The sequence below is a fragment of the Myotis myotis genome, unplaced genomic scaffold, assembly GCF_014108235.1.
Source record: "Myotis myotis isolate mMyoMyo1 unplaced genomic scaffold, mMyoMyo1.p scaffold_m19_p_20, whole genome shotgun sequence".
NCBI classification, from domain to species: Eukaryota; Metazoa; Chordata; class Mammalia; order Chiroptera; family Vespertilionidae; genus Myotis; species Myotis myotis.
The window spans coordinates 7585717-7611499 of NW_023416325.1; positions in this window are offsets into that span (position 1 = coordinate 7585717).

Genomic DNA, 25783 nt, shown 5'->3' on the forward strand with positions numbered 1-25783 from the left:
ATAGTCACTTGCAAGGAAAAGGCAGAAGCAGCTGTAAATCATGTAAGTCTACCCACAAGTCTACATCATAACCATTATACTGAGCTGCTTTTCTTCTTTCAAAGCAAAATAAGACCGGGCTCTTGCAGAGCCTGTAATCTAGTAGAGGAGCCAGCACATTTTTTTTGGTAAGAGGCCAGAGAAAAAATATTTTAGGCTTTGTGGCAGCCTCTGTTGCAACTACTCAGCCCTTCCATTGTTGCATAAAAGCATAGACAATACATACACAAATGACTCTGGCTGTGCTCCAGTAAAACTATTTACAAAAGCAGGCAACTGGCCAGATTTGGCTCGTGAGTGCTGTGCAGACCCCTTGTCTAGTGAATTAGAATCAAACGTGAATGTGTGAGTGAGTGTCTGTGTGTGTGTGTGTGTGTGTGTGTGTGTGTGTGTGTGAGATTTACCCGGATCTTCTTAAAGGCCTGGTGTGCTGCGTGTGTAACAAGCTCCCAGATGTATGCCAAGGAGGATGCCCCTCTTCCTCCACACTTTGAGTATCCAGGGGTTAGAACAGACAAGCCCAGTTGGGTGTGATTATGGGAGGGCACTTAATGAGCTTGTGGGACCATGGAAAGCCTGAGTTGATACTCTCTAAATGGACTCCTGGAGGATGAATCAAAATTAGCCAGTGGAAGCATGGGGAGGGTGTCCTGATGGAGGCAACAATGAACCATGTAAGAGAAGTCACAAGAAGACAGGCGTATGATTTCACTGAGGCACTAGGGCAATCAAACTCAGAAACAGGTAGAATGCTGGTTGTGGGAGGATCCAGGGAGGGGAGAGAGGCACTGGGGTGCAGTTTCAATTTTGCAAGAAAAACAGTTCTGGAGATCTTCCTTACAGCAGTGTAGGCATACATGGCCCTGCTGAACTGTGCACAGAATGGTTAAGGTGGTAAGTTTCATGTGATGCATATTCCACTCCAAGAAATTTCTAAACAAAAGACAGAAAGCTGCATGTGGTGCCGTACAGTACGCAGGAACAGAGCAGTCAGAGGCGGGAAAGACGTGGAGTTGGACGAGCTGCCTGGCCTGGCGTGCTCAGGAACCTGGGATGGTCCCCTTTACACCGTGGGAATATTGGAAGACTTCCCGAAGAGTATTCCTCCTGGCTACAAGTCCTCAGAGTTCATGGGAAACGGGTTTGCTCTTCGTCCTGTCCCTATTGTCTTGACTGCTGTCTTAGTCATATTCTGACCCCCTTTCACGTGTTCAAGTCTGCCCCTGCTTCCTGTATGTGAGGTAGCGTCAGGGCCTTGTGGCATAAAATGAACTTGAGAGATCATAGAGAACTGATTGACACCCTAGATCTGCACTTAACCAGCTGTGAGGACGTGGTCAGCCAGCTTCACGTGTCTTAGAAAAGGGGACAAATACATTACGGCCTTTTTGAGAAATGAATGAGATAACGTATACAAACACGCTTCATACAGTGCAAGTGCTATTCTCTGAAATGCAGTGGCATCATTATCCCAGGCCTCTGCTGTCGGGGAGAGGTTGGCGAGGCCTTGCTGCTACAAAGCCCCTCAGACGGCTGTGGATTCTAGGCTTCCTTTGTGCTGGAGCAAGAAGTGCTTTCCCGGGAAGGAAAGGGAGGTGAGCCAACCTGCTGGGTACAAGTGCGAATGGGAACCAGGGAAGGAGTGGTATTTGGGGAGGGAGGCAACCATGATGTTTTTGCAGTTGAAGGTCATTTCCTTTCCAACCGGGAGCGCCAGAAATCACAGGCAGCAGATGCTTGCTCTGCATCTGCGGACCAGAGGATGAAACCAGGGCTGGGTACGTTTCAGCTAGCACACCTCCATCACTCCTTTGGGGTAGACGATGAGAGACGCCGCTACACTCGTGTTTCTCAGGAGCGAGCGAGTGAGGGAGGCGGCCCCAAACAATATTTTCACAGCCGAAGACTCCCCTGCTCGTTACTACACAGACAACACTGGCTGGTTTAGACAGAAGACATAAAGCCAGAAAAATGTGTCAAGCAAGAAGCAAGTGAAAACAGAACTCTTTTCCGGCTGTGACCCAGTAGCAACAGGGATGGAAACCAGGCAGCTCTGAGGTGGTGGAGGCAACTTGGGCGCCTGCAGTCTATTCTCACATTTGCCAAGCGAGCGTTCTTGCCGCCTCCCTGTCACTTTGCACCTGTCTCTGGCCCGAATGTGCACTTGAACTCCACTTCCTCGGAAGTGAGAACAAGCATGTGGTGAAATACCGAAAACCACTCCTGGGAAACAATGGTTTGCTCGCACATTTGTCACGTTGATGTTTCTTCACCAGCATGGCAAAATCTGGTTTCCCTACAGACCCTACTGTGTGGAAAGTTGGAAGGGGAAAATGACAGAAAAAAAAGGAATAGTATCAAGATCCAGACTGAGAAAACATTTCTTGGAGTGACATTATCTACTCATTTTAACCCCAAGTAGACCTCAGTCGCTAGTCAGTGTTTGGGAAATGGCAAACGAATTTTGAGATGAGGGTGTTTCAATGATGAAGTCTGGGGCTCGTATAGAAACCCACACCGGAGCTTTGTTTTCCTTCCCCTTATGGTCCATGTCACTGTTGCACCCTGTTGTTATGAGCAGCGGAGGGCTGGCTCTAATTACTTCCAGACACTTGGATGAGTCCATGAGGGTCAAGACCAAGCTCGATGAGCACAGAGCTGCACAATAGAGGCACGATCTGCAGACGCTGCAGCCTCTCTGAATTGGATTTGGTGATCTGCGAACCCCAGTAAATAGCCCCTTACCTGTGCCCTTGGTAAGGAACCACTCTGCCCCTGTACCTACTGCAAGGTTAACTGTGATGCAGCAAAAAGTCTACATTCCGTATCTTGCCATTAGGGAGGACAGACCTTATTAACAAAAGCAGAAAACTCTTGTGGTGTTTATAGCCTTTGCAAATACTCACATGGAGTCCAAATTCAACAAAGTGATGGCAAGCCAGTACCTTTCCAGCTTCAAGTGGCTGTGTCCAAAGTTCGCCTTCTGTTATCCATAACCACAAAGGGTTCTTTCAAGATAGCGAGGGCGCCTTTCCTGAAGGCTTCGTATGTTTCTAGGAGCATCACGTGGGCTTGGTTGGCAGTAGGACTCTCACCTGGGGATACACGTATTAGGGAGATGGTTTCGCAAACATCCGGGGGCTTCGTCTAGCTGCTCTTTCCTGCTTCTGTATTTGGGCCCATGCTCCTCTTTCCACCAGGCAGATTATCTGCCTTCAGCTGGGCATTGGTGGGCACCCTCTATCTGTCAGGGCCAATTCAAGTCCCACCTTCTCCATGGAGCTTTAGCTGATTGTGCCAGTCAAAATGCTCCCTTTCCTCAGAATTACTTACACTGCCTCTCAGATAAGTATGTGTGTGTAGGTAGATAGATACATAGATATATGGATAGATGGATGGATAAATGGATGGATGGATTGATGATAGACAAATAAATGATAGATAATAGATATAGTCTTCAGTAAGAGTCTGCTTCTTCAAGGGCAAGGAATATATCCTGTATCTCTGGTTCTCATTATATCCCTATGTCTCCTCAACTTTCCCATATACAGGGCGGGGCAAAAGTAGATTTACAGTTGTTTGTGTGGAAAATAATACAATAATTAATAAATAAAATAAGAATAAACTGTGTTTCTGATACAACTGTAAAGCTACTTTTCCCCCTACCTGTATATACCTAGTGCATAGTAGGTACAAAATAAATAGTGAAGCTCATCTAAGTAAAGATTTTTAACTTTTAGGAGGTAAAATGTGAGAATGAATTCAGTAAAAAGAATTTGCTGGAAATAAGATGTAGAGAGGGACAAGGGGGAGACAAATTTTCTTTTTAGGACCTTATGTCTTTATTCAACATCAACTGTCAACTGAAAGAAGTTTGTTTTTATATTTCCTATGCCAAAATCCACACGGTTTTGTAACAGTACTGTTTGCAGCCTAAGTACGTGGGCTACAAGGTTCTAAAGCTGTGCACTTTTAAAGAAAATCAGTCTTGCCGAAACTGGTTTAGCTCGGTGGATAGAGCGTCGGCCTGCGGACTGAAGGGTCCCAGGTTCGATTCTGGTCAAGGGCATGTACCTTGGTTGTGGGCACATCCCCAGTAGGGGGTGTGCAGGAGGCAGCTGGTCGATGTTTCTCTCTCATCGATGTTTCTAACTCTCTATCCCTCTCCCTTCCTCTCTGTAAAAAATCAATAAAAATATATTTAAAAAAAGAAAAAAAGAAAATCAGTCCTGATTTGAAAAGAGTTTTTAAAAATTATTCAGTCACAAAAATACCTAACATACACTGTCTACTCCCCAGTTTTCAACCTTCATTTATTCTACCTCACTGGGATCAGGAAACAGATAGGAAGGAAGGAAGGAAGGAAGGAAGGAAGGAAGGAAGGAAGGGAGGGAAAGGAAAAAAGAAAAAAATCTGCCTGCAAGAAATACTCTCAACTCTTTCCCTGCCTCAGACACAAATTTGAAAGGAATACAATTACCATGAAGAAAAAGATAAATTTATCCTCCACTTGCTCTGAGTTATCTTGGAAATCCTTTGGTTTCAGGTTTAAAATTCTTCATTTCACACCTCTAACAGCTCATCTAAACCACCTCTAGGACACTACAGGGAAAGCTTTTCAAAGACGAAGTAATAACCTTGAAGAAAAGAAAATAACATACATTCCTCTTCCCTCTTACAGACGTTTGCTGGTTTTCCAACCACATTTGCTGCAGCAACTATTTGCCCAAACACAACAGATCAAAACTATAAGAAAAAAACCAAAAACACGAATGAATCTAAGACGTCTGGATCAGTGTAGGCCAAGGCGTTGGCCCTGTGGGGGTGAAATCACTGGCTGTCTGTGGGCCCCAGAAGAAGCCTCCAGACCAGGATTTGAACGAGGGCAAGAGCTGGTAGAGGAGCAAAGGAGGAAGTTCAGTGAGAATGAAGACGGTGCATTTCAGGAGAAGAAGGAACTAGATGACTTAGTGCTTGGGTCAGGCCTGCTCGAGAAGCCCGCCTGATGTGGGCCGGAGTCCCTTCCTTCTGCCAGGGCACATTTGCAGAGCACATGGTGTGGAATAGCTCTGCAGCCAAGACTTGAGTCTGCAGTCTCCAGTGTGAACTCTTTGGAATTAACCATGGACTCCAGTGGGGAGCGCTGGGCAATTAGCACCAGATCTGTTGCAGACAGCCTTGTGCGTCCTGCATAGGGGTGAGGACCCAAAAAGTTTCCTTCTCCATGATCTGTTTGGATGAGATAGAGAAAGCGGGTGCTCTGATGTTTGAAAGGGGAGTTGCCCCATGTACAGGTGTGTTCCTGGCTTAGATGTGGGCTTGTGAGTGGCATATGGCGTTCACAGTAGCCTTCCTTCTCTGTGTTTATTTCTGAAACCTTTTCCTTCAAAACAAAACTAAGTAACAACAGAAAAGAAAACCTTTTAAAAAAATTCATTTCTCTGCCATTTCTCCTCTTTCTTGTGCCCCTCCAAAACGACCTCCTCTTTATCCCAAAATTGTTCTCCCGTGTCAGGTAACCAATCTTTGTGGGTTAACTTGGCTGCCTAACTAGGCTAATTGTCATTTGGATAAATGAATATGGAAGCTGACTTAAGGTTACATGTCAATGGTAAATATAATAATATTTCTTGTCCTTGACTCCACATTTTATATTCTATGAGGAAGATTGCCCTAGTATTCCCTTCTATGAAATCAGAATATCCTCCAACCCAAGATTAAACAGTCTGTGCCACCCTCCCCCCCACCCCGCCACACACACTCAGACACACACAATTGTTATGTTGAAGTCCTGGTCCTCATGTGACTGTATTAGGAGGTGGGCCTTCGGGAGGAAATTAGATGTAGATGAGGTCATGAGGGTGGAGCCCCCATGAAAGAATTAGTGCCTTTATATGAAGAGGAAGATGCACCATGGCTTCCTCGTTCCTCACTCGCATGAAGAAAACATCATGGGAGCATATGATGAGGAGGTGGGCACCTCACACCAAGAGAAGGGGCCTTAGAATGAAACCTACCCCACCAGCATCCTGACCTTGGACTTGTCAGCCTCCAGAACTGTGAGAAATGAATTTCTGTCATCTCACAGTTCCTCTCCACCTAGGCTCCTAACAGACTTTGCCTGCGCCCAGTTGCCTTTTCCAGAAATGAAGTTGGCAGCCCTCTTGTGTCCGTGAGTAATGTTTTTCTTTCCTTCTGATAGGCTTGGAATCCTTGTTGCCATCTGGCAGTTTTCTTTCCATCTTCCTACACATAGAGCCCACACCCTGCGAAATCCCCTTAACTACTAGTAAACCAGATGACAGAACACAAGTTCCATGAGAGCGAGGGAAGCCCCGGGCCCGTCTCCTCTGTTGCCCCTTGGTTGAGAAAATACACCCGCTTCCCAGTTGCACACTAAGCGTGTTCATGGGTGGGGCAGCCTTGCTGAGACTGGGGAAACTCTGGGGGACCCGTTGCCACAGTAACAGCAGCTCCTGAAACTTGCAAAGGTAGAAATGTCCCCAGAAAGTCTTCACGGTGACCCAGCTGTGAGCACACACCCAGCTGGAACCACTTGGGAGCTGGAGGGAAAGGGCCCTTTACCACGGAAGGAGGAATCTGATGACTTCTGGGCTCAAAACATGATGGTGTTCATTTCCCCCTGAGAGACATACTCTCCAACCTCCAACCCAACCCAGGTAAAAGGTCCTTTCCTCCGCTTTAGGTTACACTAAAGTGGGGGGAGCGGTAACATCAAAGCACTTGAATTGCCTTCCTGTCCATGGGGAGGGGAAGAGGCGAAGAGAGAAGGCAGAGAGGGAGGGGGGCAGAAAGTCTGCTTCCTTGGGATTTGCTGACATTGAATGACGGTGATTGATTGTTTCAGCTCACAGGAACACACAACACCCTAAATGGGTGCAGATTTCAGTCCTAAAGGGGAAAACTCTTTGCCACAGGAAATCAGGGGATTAACAGTAAACATGAACCCCAAATAGATTGTGCCGACTTAGTTCTTCAGGCACATAAAGGCCGAAAAGAAACCATTTCAAAGGTGAGTTAAAAAAAAAAAAAAATCCCCTGACATTGTTTGGAATTGTCGCAGGGACACAGTAAGTATCTTGAACAAATTCCCACTCGCCCCAAACTCACCCAGAAGGGAAGCAATGAAATGGGTGGAACACCTTGGCCTGGGCATCTGCAGAGCTGGCTTCTAGTCATGGGCCATAGTGAACTTGGACGAATCTCTTCACTACTCTGGACTTGGACTTCTTTCCTTCCAGAGGTTGGATTGGGTCAGAGATAAGGCCCTGCCGAGCTCCAGAACATCACTTAGAGAGTACAGACTCTCTCCTTCCATCCGGGCCCGTTTCTAGGACACTGATAATGCTCTCTAAACACTTGCCATGAAAATAAATGAATGATTAGATTTCATCTTGTCTTGGATCTCAATAGAGATTTTTTTCCACCTCATTTGGGTCTCAGTTTGAAGAAGGCAGAGTAATGATAGTGAAGAGGGAAGGAAATAAGTTTTGAGATGCGTGGAGAGCGGCTACAGCGTTTGGAAAGGTTCAAGCCTGGGACTAATGAGAAGGCACAATCCTCTCGTGGCAAAGCCACATGTAAGTCCCAGCACAACCAAAGGCTATAGTTGTAAGCTGGGACCTTATGGTCTGAACCTGTGGTCCCATGTGGCTGAGTGATATGGGCTGTGGGAGGTGCAGCAAGTAAACAAAGCTTGATCAGGTGCATGTAATTGAGTAGATTCAAAACCCACGAGAACGTTGTAAACATCTTAACCACGCCCTTACTTTGCCTCGTAGCATCAGCTATAAGATAAAGACTCGGCTTGCAGGCCATGGCACTGTCTCTCCATCAGAGGGGGCAGCGTCCCACCGAGACCCAGCTTTCTTCTCTTCTATGTCTTTTCTAAATCCTTCACCGCCCTCTCTCAGGTTCACCCATGGCCGTGCCGGCTCGGCACAGAGATGCTCTTCCTGAGAGGAGGGTCTTGACTTTCTCTGGCCTGCCGAAATCAAATTAAGCTACACCCCAATTTTTTATGGAGTCCAAGGACCTATTCACCTCCAACTGGCCTTTCTCAAGATGATAGTAGTATTGATAATCAAAGTACTGTCTATACTTTTCCACTTCTAAGAGTATTTTTCATCAACCCTCTCATTTTATCTTTTTCTTCTGAGGAATGTAATCCTTTACACATGTATAGGATTTTCTAAATTACAAAGTATTTCATATCCAATATCTTGAGCTTGAGAATCGCTTTTTAAGACATTTGAGAATTGAACAGTGTCCCCATTTTACTAAAGAAGAAACTGAAATGCAGAGAGTTTGTCTCTTGCCCAAGATCACTCACCCATTTTTTCAAGAGGCAGCAGCCCATGGGTTAAGAAATTGGCTCTGCCAGACACGGGTGGGAATCCCAGCTCTGCCACTGATGAGCTCTGGGATTTACACCCTCTGTATCTTCGTGTCCTCAGGATTCGTAGAACAACTTCTAGCACGCAATGCAGAGTGAGTTTTTTATTATCATTGGCAGGGCCGCGACTAGAACCTTCCCTTCTAGCTTCATGATGTTTCTGCCGCCCTACACCAACATTACCCTTGATATGCAGATGACAACCTAAAGCCTTCAATGTCTAAATCAGTGGTTCTCAACCTGTGGGTCGTGACCCCTTTGGCGGTCGAACGACCCTTTCACAGGGATCACCTAAGACCATCCTGCATATCAGATATTTACATGATGATTCATAACAGTAGCAGCATTATAGTTATGAAGTAGCAACGAAAATAATTTTATGGTTGGGTCACAACATGAGGAAATGTATTTAAAGGGCCAGAAGGTTGAGAACCACTGGTAAAGGAAAAGCTCATCCAAAGCCTTTCTGTTCATTGGGTCTAAGCTAAGGTCTCTTGGAAGTCTAGTCCGCTCACCATTAAACCATGCTGCCCTTCACTGCTCTGAGGAGGGCATCAACACTCTTGGGTTTTTAAAGTTGATAAACCCAGCACTCTCCTTCCATGTTGCTGACACCCTGAAGGCAGGCTCGCCCACTCTTCTGGAGAAAAGGTCTTCTGCCGTCAGTCTTAAGCAGGGGTCCTCAAACTTTTTAAACAGGGGGCCAGTTCACTGTCCCTCAGACCGTTGGAGGGCCGGACTATAGTTTAAAAACAACAACTATGAACAAATTCCTATGCACACTGCACATATCTTATTTTGAAGTAAAAAAACAAAATGGGAACAAATACAATATTTGTATTTGCATGTGGCCCGCGGGCCGTAGTTTGAGGACCCCTGGGACTCTTAAGAGAGAAAAAGGCTGAGGGTGACTCACTGGTGTGTCACAGGTCTCTCCCGCTGTCGCCCAAAGGAACAGTCTCTCTTCTGCCCCTTCCTATTGCAGTCATCATCAGAGCCAGACCCGTCAACATCTGACCACTTGTTTACAGCTCCCTAAGTACAAGCCCTGCCTCTGCACCTTCCTGACGTCCTCCTTGAGAGCACAGACTACGTCTGCTGTGTGGGGGTCTGTATTCTCTGGTGCACATAGCAAAGTCCTCAGTATATCGCAGACACATGAGTTGATTATTTGATAGTGGGCTCTCCAAGTGGTTGACAATGGTCCCTCCCTCTTGGCTGCAAGTTCAGAATGGTCGAAGAACTTGCCTCGATGGCATTGGACACCACAGTGTAGTACCCTGAACGTGGGTAGATGTTTCAGGAGTGTGGGGAGCCGATATAGGATTAAGCCTCCGACTGACCTGTTGGCAAAGTCACAAACAAGTCCCAGCTAAGAGGGCACAGTCCTCTTAGCATAATTAGGCTAGACGTTATGACACTCCCTAGATTAGGGGTGGGCAAACTTTTTGACTCGAGGGCCACAATGGGTTCTTAAACTGGACCGGAGGGCCGGAACAAAAGCATGGATGGAGTGTTTGTGTGAACTAATATGAATTTAAAGTAAACATCATTACATAAAAGGGTACGGTCTTTTATTTCAATAGTTTTATTCATTTCAAACGGGCTGGATTCAGCCTGCGGGCCGTAGTTTGCCCACAGCTGCCCTAACCTGGGAAGCTAATGGGCTGAGGGAAGTGCAACAAGAACAAAAACAAGTGAAACTCACAAGAACAGTGTAACTTTGGTAACCACTACCTTGTTTACCTCTGACTATAAAAATAAAGGCTCAGCTTGCCTGGGATCTTTTCTCTGTGGCCTCAGCCAGGCACAGGAAGATCCACGGAGACTAAAGAGAGCTAGAGAGCTATGAACGCTGTCTCCGTGTAAAACATTCTTCGCCAACTCCATCCATACCTTTGGGAACCCCTGGGCCCTGGGGTTGGACCCCGGCACAGGAGTTGTGTGTTGGGGCAGCAGCAGGGGCTGAGGAGGGGAGAAAGCTCTCCCTGTATTCACAACAGGCCCCTGAGCCTCAGAACCTGGCCCAGGCCGCTGACTGCACGTCCCGTGAGCAGGAAACAGGCCTGCGCTGGGGCTGTCCCTCTTGTCTATACAACCTCATCGTGCCCCCGAACCAGACGTGACCTTGTTCTGCAGTGAAAAACAAGCGAGAGGCAGCCACCAGGATCACTTGGCACCGTCGTCCTGTGACAGGAGGGGCCCCACGTAAAGGGCAGCGCAAATCCAGAGCTTTAAAATAACCCAAATGGTGTCGTTTTCTGATCAAATGCCTTTCCCTGTCGGGTCTGTGATTTTGGAGCCGGAGAATGTCCCTCGCAGCTCTGGTTTCTCTGCGGCCACACCGGTCTGGGCCTGGAATGTGAGCGCTGGCCGTGGAGGCCTGATATAACCATGTCACAGTCCCCAAATGGAGAGACATGATCTCATAGACGGTGGCAGCAGGCGGGCACCAGTGTGCTGCTGGCAGGCACGGCTCCGATCCGGCCCTGGGAGCGCCCCACAGTCCTCGGCGGACAGATGGTCGGAAGTCCCCCACTCCGATCTGTGCCTAGTAAATGTCCACACCAGCAGCAGACACAGACAAACACACAGGCCGAGGTGGAGGCAGGCTCATTTTTGGACAAACTCTGATGGTTTGCAGAAAGGGGAGCCCTGGTGCAGAGGCCCTCGAGCAAGTGGAGGGCTTGGTCAGAATGCAGAGAGCAGCGATTCGATTCGCAGGACGCAAGACAGGGCACTGGGTGTGAGCAAAAGCCAGGGCACTGGGTATGAGCGCTAAGCTGCTGTCTTTCCTCAGCTGTGCCCCTGGAGGCAGGAATGCTTTCCCCACTGGCAGGGCGGCCGGGCCTATGCGGTAACCACCCCTCTCAGCACTGGGAGAGGAGGAGGCATCCAAGGGAAACCACTAGCTCTCAAGGAGTAATAAGGGGCTTTGGCTCCTAACTGTGTTCATCACAGAAGAGCGTAGGGATGAGAGAGGCACCTGCCCATCCAGCCTAAAAGGGGCCGCGCCCTTTCCTCCTCGGTGGCGCGTTCACATCACAGCCAAGCCGGTGTCCACACGCCCCCTGCCCACAGCTCCGCAGTGCCCGGTCCTTCCTGCCTGGAAAGCTTCCTCTTCTGTTCGCCATTCTCCAGGGCCCTGCTGGGGAGGCCCTCCAGGTCCTGGGCCCCCTCGGATCTAGTGTCCGTGCCACCCAGTGTCCCGGCACACACCACTCCCCCGTCCTTTCCGTCAGTGTGGGGGTCGGTGTGCGTTCATCCCCGGGTCCCTCAGCGCAGACGGTATCGCATCTCTTGCTATTCGCAGTGCCTAGCAACGTGCCCCCAACAGTGACTCTTCCTTCTGAACATACTTGCTCGCTGATGACGACCCATCACACTCAGCATCAAAACGTAAGACAGGCCCTGGCCGGTGTGGCTCAGTGGGTTGAGTGTCGTCCCCTGCACCCAGAGGCCTCAGGTTTGATTCTGGGTCAGGGCACAGGCCCAGGTTGCCAGCTGGACCCCCAGGAGGGGGAGTTCAGGAGGAAGATCAATGTTTCTCTCTCTGTCTTTCCCTTCTCCTTCCTCTCACTCTAAAATAAATAAAAACATCTTTTTAAAAATAAAGACATTTTCCACGTGCAATTTCAGCCATTGTCAAATTAAATAACAAAAACATAAGACGGAATCAGGGGTGCAGCCGCCTCCCCCACCTCCCAGTCTCCTCGTCTTCCTCCAACGCACCCAGCAAACCGGCATCGGCCTTCGCATTTGCTCTTCCCTCCGCCTGGCATCGTCTTTCCAGGCACTTCCAGAGGCCCCCACGCTCACTCCGTTGCCTCTGCCCGAATGCCATCCCCCCAGAGAAGAGGTTCCTGATCGCTCTGTCTATATAACATTCCATATCCCTTAGCCCTCTCCTGCTTCCTTTCTCTTCCTAGCACGTGTTACCAGCTGCCACTGCATGCTATCACTCTACACTGCACCCCATTATACTGCACATCTTTGCATGTTTTACTGTGTTTGACCCTCATCGGACTGAAAGCTCCCTGAGGGCCAAGACCTTGCAGTACTTCCAGCTCGTCCTTGGTGTCAGGACTATGGAAGGCCCTCACTAGTTGTTGAATGACTGAATGGGAAAAGGCATGAGCAAATGAACATTTCTCTCTCAAGTCAGAACCATTGTGTGTGACCATGCGACCTGTAGACCTTTGGGATGAGAGAGGCTTCCTTTCAAAGAACCAAAGGGCATTCGAACTATGACGGTCCTTGAGAGGCCAACCCCCAACTGTGCAAAGAAGGAAACTGAGTCCCAGGAGGGAAAATAAATGGAATGAACACTCGGTAAGTTAATGTCTTTGATTTCTAACAGTTAACTCTTCCTGGAGGTCTCATGTGAAAAGTCATCTGAACAGATGCTGAGCTTTCAATTTTCTACTGGCTTTCCATTAGAAACCGGAGAGTGGCTATAGTCTTTGGACAGGTTCAAGCCTTGAACTAATGAGAGGGCACAGGCCTCTCGTGGCCACGTGCAAGTCCCAGCTTGGAGGGCAGAGCCCTCCCAGCACAATGATAGCCAACAGCTGCAATTGTGAGCTTGAACCTATGGTCCGAACACGTGGCCCCACATGCCTGAGTGAGGTGGGCTTGATAGAGTTCAGGTGCATGTAGTTGAGTAGGATTGAATCCCACGAGAATGTTGTAAACATCTTGATCACGCCCTTACTTTGCCTCGTGGCATCTGCTATAAAATAAAGACACGGCTTGTGGGCGTGGTCGCTGTCTCTCAGAGAAGCAGCGTCCCACCAAGACCCAGCTTTCATTCTCTTGTCTGTCTTTTCTAAGCCTTTCAGCCGCCCCCACGCAGGTTCACCCTTGGCCGTGCTGGCACGGCACAAGAAACAATTTGTATCAGAATAAAAAACAGAACAAACAAGAGAGAACAGAGCCAGTAGCATAAAATTTCACCCTTCCATGCCTCCAAAGTATTTTGAGAAGCATTGCTGAAAAGGGAGCATCTACACTGATTTTTTTCAGAGTCCCTTCAGTAGCCTAGACCTGCACGAATACTGGCAAACTGTCTCTTCTCTCCAACCTCTGTGCAGACCCTCCAGGACTGTCCGAATGTGGAATAAAGAAGCACGTGCCCCAAGCTAAGCTGCAAGTGGTCACTGAGGAAGGACTAGGCCAATCAGTGCCGCTGGTCAGGGGTTCGCTGCACTGCTCCTGTCGGTGTTCATCAGAAAACAGCCATTCTAGTTGTTCTTTAAAGAAAAAAAAATTCTCCAGAGGGTTCTAGACAGTCCCACCCACCCAGGCAAAGCCTTCTCTCTCAGCGGCCCTCCAGGGTGGCTCCTCCCTTGCTCTCCCTGGAAGATTCTGTTTGACAGCAATGAAAACCAACAGCAATACTTTCTTGGCAGGACACACTGGCATGAGATTTGTCCCAAATCACAATAAGCCGCTCAGGGACATGCGTTTCAAGCGGGGCTGGCCCGAGGTTCTGCAGGGCTGATGGCGGAGCCCAGGCTGAGCCCTGCCAGGGCTGTCAGGGACCATCAACAGCACAGCAGGGCTGAGTGAAGATGCGGGGCCAAGGATGTTACCAAATGGCTCAGACAAGGGGACCTGGAAATGCCACACAACCCCTCTGGGGGAAAGGGTTTTCACACTCGGGCCTGCTGGGCTTAAAAGGCCTCCTCAGGGACTGAAGTCTTGGAGGAGGGGAATGTGGGTCAGAGTAGCATCCCCCTTCCTTTCCCTCCACTTCTATTCTCTACCCAATTTCTTTCCATCATTGCCCACAAGTCTCTTCTCACCACTTGCCACTGTGTTCAGTGCTGTATGTGCCTCTTAGAGGGGGTGTGTCGACATTTTGTCTCCAGAGAGCATGCCTTGTCATCAGTGCCCGGCAACTTATCACATCGGATACCTTTGATCGTTAAAAAGCCTTCTTTCTCCACTTGGTTCCAGGGCAAACATCAAAGGGATAAGTGGCCCCAGGGGCTTCATTGTTAGCTGTGATCTGGAAATAACCACCAGAGGGCGCCCAAGACCTCCCAAGTCAGGCCACAAGCGGTGACATCGTGGCCAGGAGGTGGCACTGTTGCCTTAAGCAACACGAGGAGAAAGGCGCGAGCTTGGGGCGGGCTGTGAACCTTCTTGTGGGACCCGGAGCGCCTCTGGGTGCAGTGGGTGATCCCCGGAGGAGGTGCCGCGCTGTCCTAAAAACATCGCATCTCCTCGACGCCTACACCCCCCCCACCCCCCCACGAAGCGAATCCATGTTCCAGCGGGCTTGACTCTTAACTCGATGGAAAGCTCTGGATGGGGAGCCTTGGCCCTTGTGGGTCCTTCAGTCTGGAATGCACTTCTCCATCTCCGCAGGGCTTGCTCCCTCAATGCCTTTCCTGGCCACCCCAAATAAAAGGGCAGCGCCCTCCTGCCCTCTGCAGCCCTGGCATGTCCAACATGCTGCACTGTGTTCATAGACACAGCTGTCAACATCTGCTGCTATTGCCCGGCCGGTGTTTCTCGGTGGTTAAGCATCAACCTATGAACCAAGAGGTCACAGTTCAATTCCCAGTCAGGGCACATGCCTGGGTTGTGGGCTCCATCCACGTGTAGGGTGTGCACAAGGCAGCTGATCAATGATTGTCTCATCATCGATGTTTCTATCTCTCTCTCTCTCCCTTCCTCTCTGAAATCAATAAAAAAAATACTTAAAAAAAACAACCCACAATATCTGCTGCTACATATGTGCTCACTCTTGCTGTTCAGTGTCTTCTGCTACTAAAATGCAGGCCCTGGGAAGGCGGCGTCCTCGCTTTCTCCGATGACATCCTCAGTGCCTGGCACACACGGGCGTGGAGTAAGCATTCGATGAATAAGTAGGTGAGTAAGTAAACCAGTGAGTAAGTGGTAAACAAACTCCCAGGCCTTAGGCAGAGACCTCGGTGCTCGGTGCCACACACCCAGAGCTGTCCTGGGCTGCTTGATCCTGAGCCGCTACCCAAACGTCAGAGCCAGTCCGGGTCCTGCCTCCTCCGGGAAACCTGGATCTTTGCACCCTGAGTTCCCGGCGAGATTTAGTCCTTGCCTTTTACTATCCTGTTTCCAAGAATCTATTGAACTGTAGGTGTGTCTGAACGGGAAAACATAACACATCAATTATCAGCCATTAACACTGCTGAACATACTAAAATAACACACACACACACCATTTCTTCTCTAACAGATTCAAGCTGAAATAGAGCTCCATGGACAAGCGCTGGGAGCATGCCGGGCATGGCGCTAGGTACTTCACACATCGCACTAATTGCCCAAGATTTCCTGCTCTCTGCCTTCCTGGTGCCCCTGGGAACTGTACTGTCCACGCCTTTGTGGTGGGTGGCACCATGTGACTGGTTCTAGCCAACCAGACACCTAGGCCTGTTACCTATTTAAAGTGCTAATGAGAGACCTTTCAGAGTACCCTTCCCTCTTGGCTCAGCCACTGGCCACCTTGGTGGGGATGGCTGCTTGGCCTGGCCCGCCCCGGTGCCTGCGTGGCTGTGATGACCGCGGATCCCGATGTCCTCATCTCTGCACAAGTCTTTTGACCACTGTTTTCTAGAGAAAGAACAGCATCTCAGTAACTCAACAAGTTTCCCAGAATTACACAGCTAAAGACAGCGAGGAGGGGAACCCACACGTGTTTGATGCTAAAACCCATCACTTTTACCTGCTGGCTCCCAAATCTTCATTGAATACGTAAGAAACAGGAAAATGGGAATACCAGCTGTGTCCTGGCAAACACGCTCTGTAGGGGCACCACCGCTTTGGGGAGTCAAGAGGGCACTGAGATCCTGGGAAGAGGGTTATAAAAACCAGTGACATAGCTACGGCCGGTGTGGCTCATTGATTGAGTGTTGACAGATGAACTGGGTGGTCACAGTTCCATTCCCGGTCAGGGCACATGCCAGGGTTTCGGGCTTGATCCCCAGTGTGGGGCATGCAGGAGGCAGCCGATCAATGATTCTCTCTCATCACTGATGTTTCTCTCTCTCCCTCTCCCTTCCTCTCTGAAATAAAAAGATATATGTATTTTTAAAAACTGGTGGATAATATTCTCCTGCTCATAGTGTTGTTTGCTGGGCAGTTAGGATCCTTGTCTTTAGTTTGAATCTCTCCCATTGCATACTCATCAGCAAGTCAACAGATCCCAGTGAGACTGGCCTGCCCCAGGCCCTGTGCTGGAGGCCCTGACGAACGAGGCCTTGGGGCCATGCTGCAGGGTCTGCAGACCACCCCGTGGGCCCTGCTCTCCCCTTTCTCCCTCAAGAGGCGGTCACCATGGCTGAGGACTCCCCTCAGCGGGGGCTCTCAGAGCTACTACAGGTCAGGTCTCAGCTCCTCCCTGTACTCTCTAGGCCAGTGGTTCTCAATCTTCTGGGCCTTTAAATACAGTTCCTCATGTTGTGACCCAACCATAAAATTATTTTCGTTGCTACTTCCTAACTGTAATGTTGTGCTACTGTTATGAATCGTCATGTAAATATCTGATATGCAGGATGGTCTTAGGCGACCCCTGTGAAAGGGTCGTTTGACCGCCAAAGGGGTCGCGACCCACAGGTTGAGAACCGCTGGTCTAGGCCATTTGGCACAGCTTTTGACATTTCTGCGGGGTCCCATGCCTCATCTGCCCAGAGCTCTGCTTGTGTATGTGGCCCGATAGCCCAAGAGATGGGGCAAGGCATCTGAGTCTACGTCAGGGAGGTAAGCGTTTGTAAACGTGAGGATGGGCACTGGGACCAAAGAGGCTGTGGCCACTCTCATCTCTAGCTTCTAACAGAGGGAGGGCGTGAATGGGTTCCCGCCGACACTGATTCATTAAGGGATTGGCCACTGAAAAAGAGCCACTGCAGATACTGTGGGCAGACTGATGGCTTTGGACCCTGTGCAAGGTCCGCAGCCAGTGAGGCCCTGGCGTGCCCCTGAGGGAACCGGCTCCCTGTTGCTGCTCTTACTGTTTCACTGTCACATAGTTTCCTTTGGAGACTGTAAGAGGGCTTGTTTAATCCCCATCTGTGAGGTCAGTTCTTCTTCTTTCAATCTTTATTGTTGAAAGTGTTACATACCTCAGGGCTTTCTTCCCCCCCCCCCCCCCCCGCCCCTCCATTAACCTCTTCCAGCCTGCTCCCATCCCCCTCGCCCCACGCCCTCACCACCCCATGGTCTGTGTCCATGGGTTATGCATATATGCATGCAAGTTCATTGGTCAGTTCTTGCACGGCCGCCTCTAGAACCCAGGAATGACCTTCTCTGGGCCAGATGCTCTGCTACTTCTGCAGAGAAAGTTGGGAGGTGCTTGGTGCTAGAGAGGGAGACGGAGACTGGGAGGAGGAGGGAGGCAGAAGAAGGGGCAGAAGGAAGAGAAAGAGGAAGGGGGAGGGAAGACAGGGCGATAACATCTCAAGTCTCTATTTCCCAGGACTTCATTGCTGAGGAGACCCAATGAGGTGTATGTTGTTTAAGTTCTCACTGTAAACAGCTTATAATAAGCGGAATTCTTGCTAGCCCAGAAAAAAGGCGCCCTAAAAAGCACAAAGGGCATCGGCTACATGGGACATGTCATTACTGTAAGCTGGTAAGCACCCAGCCGTTCTCATGCTTGGCATTCATTCCCTGCTTAGGGATGGAGCATCGGGCTCGCCTGGGACCATCTGGGTTTTAGCAATGGAGCCTCGCATCCAGGAAACCCCTCAGGTCCAGGCAAAGCAGGATGGTTGGTCGCCCTACCTCTGCCTAAAATATGCCCTCCCCGGCTTCCCCTCTCGCCTACCTCTCGGCGAAAGTGTCAAGCTTCTCCTTCAAAGCAACTGTCCAGGAAACCACCCATAATCCCTTGTGTCTGTGTCGCCTCGGCTCCTTCTACTTTAATTCAATAACAGCACTTAGTGGCCTGTGCTGCAATTATTTGTTTAGCCCTCAAATGTGCTTCTCTCTGATAGTCTAAACTACTTACGGCAGGCTCGCCCTTACGTTTGAGTATCTGGTGCCCAAGTAAACAAACGTTTGCTGATGATAGGAATGAATAAACCAAGCCACAGAGGAATTTTGAGAAGACTGTATTCTGTTCACTATTAAACACGGGAAGGTCCTCGAGCCATCTCCACCTTTCCAAACGGCATGGACGTGGTGAACAACTCTGAAGGTCTGAAGCCCACGAGGACAGAACAAGCATGCCTGCACACAATTTCCTACCCTCTGCTGATGGGGTACCTCGAGTTTCCCCCAAATAAAAATCTATTCCTTGGGTTAAAACAGATTTCTCCTCTTGCCCAGCACCTGCCCAGACTGTTGTATAAAGCCTTATTTTGTACGCATCCAAATGAGTGGCCTAATAACTCGACAATCTCCTCAGCATTGAGGTCTTGCTATGTGAACTGGCAACAGGGGAATGGCTGTGCTTCTAGATCAGTGGTTCTCAACCTTCCTACTGCCGCGACCCTTTAATACAGTTCCTCATGTTGTGGTGACCCCCAATTTCATTGTTACAAATTGAACATAATTAAATCATAGTGATTAATCACAAAAGCAATATGTAATTATATATGTGTTTTCCGATGGTCTTAGGCGACCCCTGTGAAAGGGTCGTTCGACCCCCAAAGGGGTCGCGACCCACAGGTTGAGAACCGCTGTTCTAGATGATAAACACCTCAATTATGAGGATTAAAATGCTCTTATAAGTGGTTTGGCCCCCAGAGAACTCAGGTAGAAGGTTTGTTATTTGCTTGCAACCGGAAGGCCTGGGTCCCAGGGCCCCATCTTCCCATAAAGATTTCTCATATGTTGGCAAGAATCATTGCTGGGCTAGACAGAACACAAATTATCTGCAACTGTATCTGTCACAGCTCTGGGACCTGAATGGATTTCTTAAGGTTGGTCTTAAATCGTTCTGTGAGAAGTGTATTCCTTTCTGAGAGTCAGTGGAGGTGGAGGGTAGAGGGATGGGAGCCATGGTGGGCACCTTCATGGAGAGAGACAGCCACAGACCTATGGAAGCATGGGTAATGACAAGATGGGAAAATGATGTCGCCTGGGAGGGAGGTTTCAATGGTCAGAGGGGAAAAGGGGCTTTTTTGTGGGCAAAGGGAGGTAGGGCATCAGAACTCAAAGAGAGACAGGTCTTCAAAATAAGCATCCAGAACCTCACTTAAAAAAACAAGGCGATGTCATGATGAGCCTGAGCAGAGAGGAGAGACAACACAAGACTACCTTTGTAGACTTCACAACGACACGACATTGTATCATTTGAGGCCCTAATGTGTTTTGGACGTTCCCACCTTCTTGGTCTCTTTAGTTTGTAATCTTGTAAAATACTTTGAACCCACACTTAAGTTGAACACGAAAAAACAGCCGAGTGTGAAAAAGAATGTGCACACAACTGAGTGAGAAGTAACTTCAAACCGTCTGATAGGTCTGTGAAAGGAGCAAGGGAAGGGACAGACAGACTTTCTGCCCCTGAGTGCCTGGCCCTGTGCCGGGTGGGCAGAGGCCCCTAGAGGCACAACAGATTCTCGCTCTGTGCTCCTGGTGGGGTTGACCTGTGACGGGGGCTCACGGAGATCAGTTTCCTCGAGGTTGTAAATCTTACTCAGGCCAGCGTGCCCGTGACATGAGCTGGACGGAAGAGGGGCCCCATATAAACCTGACAAGCTCAGGGGAAGCTGACATGGTGTCCTTACAAACTCAGAGACGGAAAGTAACCACAGAGGATGGTCTGGACATAAAAATTCCTACCTTAAAGCAGGTCATGGTGGGGAGTCAGATCCTAGGCCTGTAGCCTCCTTGACTTTATCTTAAGTGAGCCTGTCTGTTGTCTCTGTGCATCTATGATAACATTCCTTTGAAATGCCCGGGGAATCTTCTTTTCCAGACCCACCACTCCAGAGCACAGGAGACCACAGAACCCCGCATCGTTATCTTGTTCCCCGAATGCCATCTCTGTGTGCTGTAAATGCCAACTGTCCTGTACCCACCACTGTAAGAGAAGTATGTGTGTTTCTCTGTTTTACTCTTTATCCAATCCCAGAGATTTCCCTGCCCTGCTTTCTCCTGCCTCCCTAATCTGTCACCAATGGATTCCATGTCACACCCCCCTCCCCCTCCTCCTCTGATTCTAATGTATAAAACTGTTGTAGGCCACAAGAATGGACTGGATGTTAGACCAGTGGGGTCAGACTGGACCTGGGTTGTGCAACCTCGGTACTTGAGTTCTGGCTAGGAAAGAATTCCGAGCGAAGACTCCAACTATAAGAGAACATTTATTTGGAAAATCACAGACGTAGCCCGGCCAGGGTGGCTCAGCGGTTGAATGTCGACCCATGAACCAGGAGGTCACAGTTCGATTTCTGGTCAGGTCACATGCCAGGGTTGTAGGCTTGATCCCCAGTGTGGGGGTGTGCAAGAGGCAGCCGATAGCTGTTTCTCATAGATGTTTCTCTCTCTCTATCCTCCCTTCTTCTCTCTCTAAATTCAATAAAAACATCTTTTTAAAAAAAATCACAGAGGTAGAAGTAATTCATAAAAGAAATGGGCTGAGGACACAAGTTATAGAGGCAAAGGAAGGGTCCTTGGAGCTTGGGAGTGAGAAAGCTGATGGTAATGTGCCTGGGGGAGGAAGAGGAGCAGGAGGAAAGGAAAGAGGAGGGGAAAGGCTTGGGCGTGCTCCCAGGAGGGAGAACGCATTGGGTCCTCCATCCTAAGGGTCTTAAGGTTGGAGATTTGGAAGTTTCCAGGGGTAAAAAAATCTCAATAGCTTCCCAGGTGTGTCCTTTCAGGGTGAAGTCTCCCCTGATTGACTGGGCAGCCCCAGGGCAGAGGGTCATTATCCAAGGCAGCTGGTCCTGACGGCAGTCAGTTGCTTGTTTGGTTTTGTTGCTTTCCTGGGCCTGGAGCTGAAATACAACTGAAGCCTAGATGCTATCTCCAGAGAGGAAAGGTCAGGGGCTCCAAAACACTTGACCGGCACCAGAGATCTGCTAGGGGAGAAAAGATCACCCTGGGGGTGAGGTCCCGCCCAATAATTGTTCTTTGCTGGGCACCTGGGGCTTTCTGTCCTGGTGACCTCTGTACCTGGCCCATCGGCCTTGCTCTGCTCACGTCTGTCTAACTGCCTCCCACAAAACAAGTTGCAAAACTGCCACCAGCTGCAAAACTCACCCCGTTGAGATTTTGCTTCCCGGCAGTGGTTAGTTTGGTTCAAATAAACTCATAAAAATACCTCTGCAGGTTTGGCCGTTTATTGCACTGGCACCGTCCAGTACCCTGAGGACTTACACTTCCCCAGAGGAAATAAATGCCTTTGCTCACTTGTCCCCTCTTCCTGGACAGTTCCCTCCTATCTTCCTTAGGCCCTTCTTTTACTTGGATGACGCCCAGACTGGGAATCGTACCGTGACCTCCAGGTTCATAGGTTGATGCTCAACCACTGAGCCACGCCAGCTGGGCAAAATCCTTAATAATTTTTAACAAGGGACCCCCCATTTTCCTTGTGCACTGGGCCCTGAAAATCACGTAGCCCCGTGGTCAGCAAACTGCGGCTTGCGAGCCACATGCGGCTCATTGGCCCCTTGAGTGTGACTCTTCCTAAGCCTTAGGAGTACCCTAATTAAGTTAATAACAATGTACCTACCTATATAGTTTAAGTTTAAAAAATTTGGCTCTCAAAAGAAATTTCAATTGTTGTACTGTTGATATTTGGCTCTGTTGACTAATGAGTTTGCCGACCACTGATGTAGCCAGTCCTGGTTACATATAGAGCAGGGACTTAGTCATGCGATCCATGACCACAAGGGGTGCAGTGGCACCAATCAGTGGAGGCAGGAAAAAGCAGGTTTTGCTCAATATTGGGGAGAGTTTTTTGTTTTTTGACCCGTGGCTGCCCACATTGGAATAGGCTGTGTAAACAGGTAGAACTTCTGATCGCCAGGATCCCTGCCTCCGAGGTCAGCTACTTGGCAGGACTATGGGAGACACAAGTCAAGCTTTGGACTCCATGGCCTCCACAATCCCTTCCAAGAAGAATTAGTGAATCTCCTTCAGGTTGTCTATGTCGCCAGCCTCACCAGGAAAGGCAGTCATGCGAGGTGAGACCAGGTGAACCCCTACGTGGCTGGGAGGGTGTCTGTCCAAATCGTGAGCTGTTGTGTTCCTCCATGAGAACATTGTTGCCATGACTCACTGTATTTTTGATCATTTTAAGTTGGATCTTATTATGGCTGGCACACTGTGACTTCTTGCTTCTAAAAAAAAGGCCTAAAAAAAAACAAGTCTCAGAAAGCATCTTGGGCTTAGAGCCACTTTCATTAATCATCGCTTCGACAATGAAGCATAAACAGACCTGACAAATATTGGATTAGATTTAACATGAAAAGTCTATGCACATGTTTTGGTTATTGTTATCATTGTTATTATTATTATTCATGGGGGAGGTGGGTCTCGGAGAAGAAAAAAAAGAGGCAGCTGCTTTCTGAGACCTTCCGCGGATAACCTCTCACTTTTTCTACTCCACCTTTATGGAATTAGTCCCTGAAGCCACAGCTCAGTGGTTCTCAACCTTCTGGCCCTTTAAATACAGTTCCTCATGTTGTGACCCAACCATAAAATTATTTTCGTTGCTACTTCCTAACTGTAATGTTGCTACTGTTATGAATCGTCATGTAAATATCTGATATGCAGGATGGTCTTAGGCGACCCCTGTGAAAGGGTCGTTCGACCGCCAAAGGGGTCGCGACCCACGGGTTGAGAACCGCTGCCACAACTTGAAGGCTCCAAGCTCCCTCCAAAGAGCTACCATCGATGACAATTCTGGGGCCAGGAACCCATAGCAAATGGGAATCCCCGGTCATGCTCCGTCAACCCACTTCCCTGCAGACTCCCCCCTCCTACATGTTGGAAAACTTCGAGCTGCTTTCATACCGTTTTTTTGGCCTTGACCTTTCTAGCATTTGGCCTCCCTACAATGGGATCTGTGTGTCCCCACACCCTCAGTTCAGGCCCCCTAATTATAGCCATCCGTTAAGCTGTCAGGAGACATCCCAGCTCAATCACGCCTTTATCAGACTCTGGCTGCCAATGGGGTCAAGTTAGGCGTCAAGTCTGACCTGCCCAGAATCCCCGTCATGTGCTGCTCCTCACACTCACTGGGGCTTTTGTGACCAGGCAGGCCAGCCTGCCACCTGGTTGCCCTCAGCCAAGTTCCCTCTCCCACTGCGTGGCCCAGACAGGGCGGAGACAAGAGAGACCGTGGGGTGACTTAATGGAGGGCCTTCTCTCTGGCTTTATCCTTGGGGGATTTTTGTGCACAGGCGCTAGATGGGGTTGTAAAGTCCTAGATTGGAAATGGAGATTCTAGTGAACAGGGAAAAATTAATGTCAGGGGCAGTATTTCTTCAGTCTGGACCTACTTTCAGAGATTGTAGAATCACAGAATTTTGTCATATACAAGTTGAATAATCCTGTGAAAGTAACTTCATTTCTCTTCGCTTCACTTTACTGCCAAGGAAGGTTGTGATCATCTGTCTAACCCTTTATTTCACAGACCAGTGCTAATGTGGCCAAGGACTTGGGTTTTACCTGTATTGCTGAGTCTGGTTTTCTTGAATTTCAGTAGAACAAACATTTTAAAGTGAGCTCCACAGCAAGGAGAGGAACCCAGGGTTGTTCATATGTGGCCTCTTATTATTCTCTAGTTCAGTGGTTCTCAACCTTCTGGCCCTTTAAATACAGTTCCTCATGTTGTGACCCCAACCATAAAATTATGTTCGTTGCTACTTCATAACTGTAATGTTGCTACTGTTATGAATCATCATGTAAATATCTGATAGGCAGGATGGTCTTAGGCGGCCCCTGTGAAAGGGTCATTCGACCGCCAAAGGGGTCGCGACCCACAGGTTGAGAACCGCTGCTCTAGTTGCTTCATGCAAGCATGGTTCACCTTTCATATGTGATCCTAACATTTCTCAAGGACACGTTATTTCTTCTCAATTCCCATAGAAAAGTGGTAGCAAAGAAAGTGCCTAAAAATATTTGCTGAGTTAGGGCCCATTCTGTATTCATTTTTCTGTTTGAGTGTGTCTCTGTGTGTCTGTGTCTCCCGAGGTAGATTATAAACACTATGTGCAAATTGAAATGGAACCAAATTGTATTGCTCTTCCTACTAACCCATTTAAAAGATGAGAACGTCCCAGCTGGTGTGACTCAGTGGTTGAGCATCAACCCAGGAACCAGGAGGTAACGGTTTGATTCCCGGTCAGGGCACATGGCTGGGTTGCAGGCTCAATCCCCAGTAGGGGATGTGCAGGAAGCAGCCTATCAATGATTCTCTTATCATTGATGTTTCTGTCTCTTTCCCTTTCTCCCTTCCTCTCTCTGAAATCAATAAAACCATATATTTTTTTAAAAAAAGAGGAGAACACTAAAATCCAGAGAAGTGAAGTTACTTTCACAGGATTATTCAATTCATATATGATTTAAACTCAGATCCATTTACTATTCAGAGTTCTTCCCACGATACCCAGCTAGCTAATTATTATAATGCATTACTAGATACATGTTCAAGGCCACTAAGGGAACAAGATATCAGAGCAGGCGAGGTGATTCAGTCCTTAACTGATAAAGTTATCAGTGTTATTAGTAATATCTTAATGTATAGTGCTATTAAAGTTTACAAAGATAAATACTATTAAGAGTTCCCTGCATATCCTTCAGTAAACAAAAGTAAAAAGCAAGACTATGCCGCATAGTTGCATTCTTACTTACCCAAGAGGAAGTTCGCCATGCACATTGCTCTGCACGTTGCTTTTCTTCACATAATAATATGACTTAGGGATCTTTCTGTATCAGCACATGCTTTTTAAAAGGCACTTATGCTTGGATATGCCATAACTTATTTAACCAGTCCCCTACTGATAGACAGTTAAGCTGTTTCCAGATTTAGGCTAAGAAATGTGTGTTTGAACAGTCTCCCTGGAGAGCTTTAAGTAACTAGTTTGAGGTCAGATCAGCATTTTGTTTTATTCCCTTATTTTAGCAGAAGAGAAAACAATTCCAGAGAAGTTTGGGAGCTTTAGCTGTTAGCAGCAAAACCAGAACCAGAACCTGGTGTTCTGAGTCCTCTTCCATCATTCATGGCACTGCAGTTGGGCCACTGAAGGGCCCTGGGCAAGCTTGCTTGGGTTATTTGTAGAAAACAATAGCCCATCTTTGGGGAACATCCAATTTCTGGCGGTCTTCAAGGCCCAACAGAGTCTTTGTTGAAAGAAACGATTCATCCAAAGATTCTCGTTATGGTTT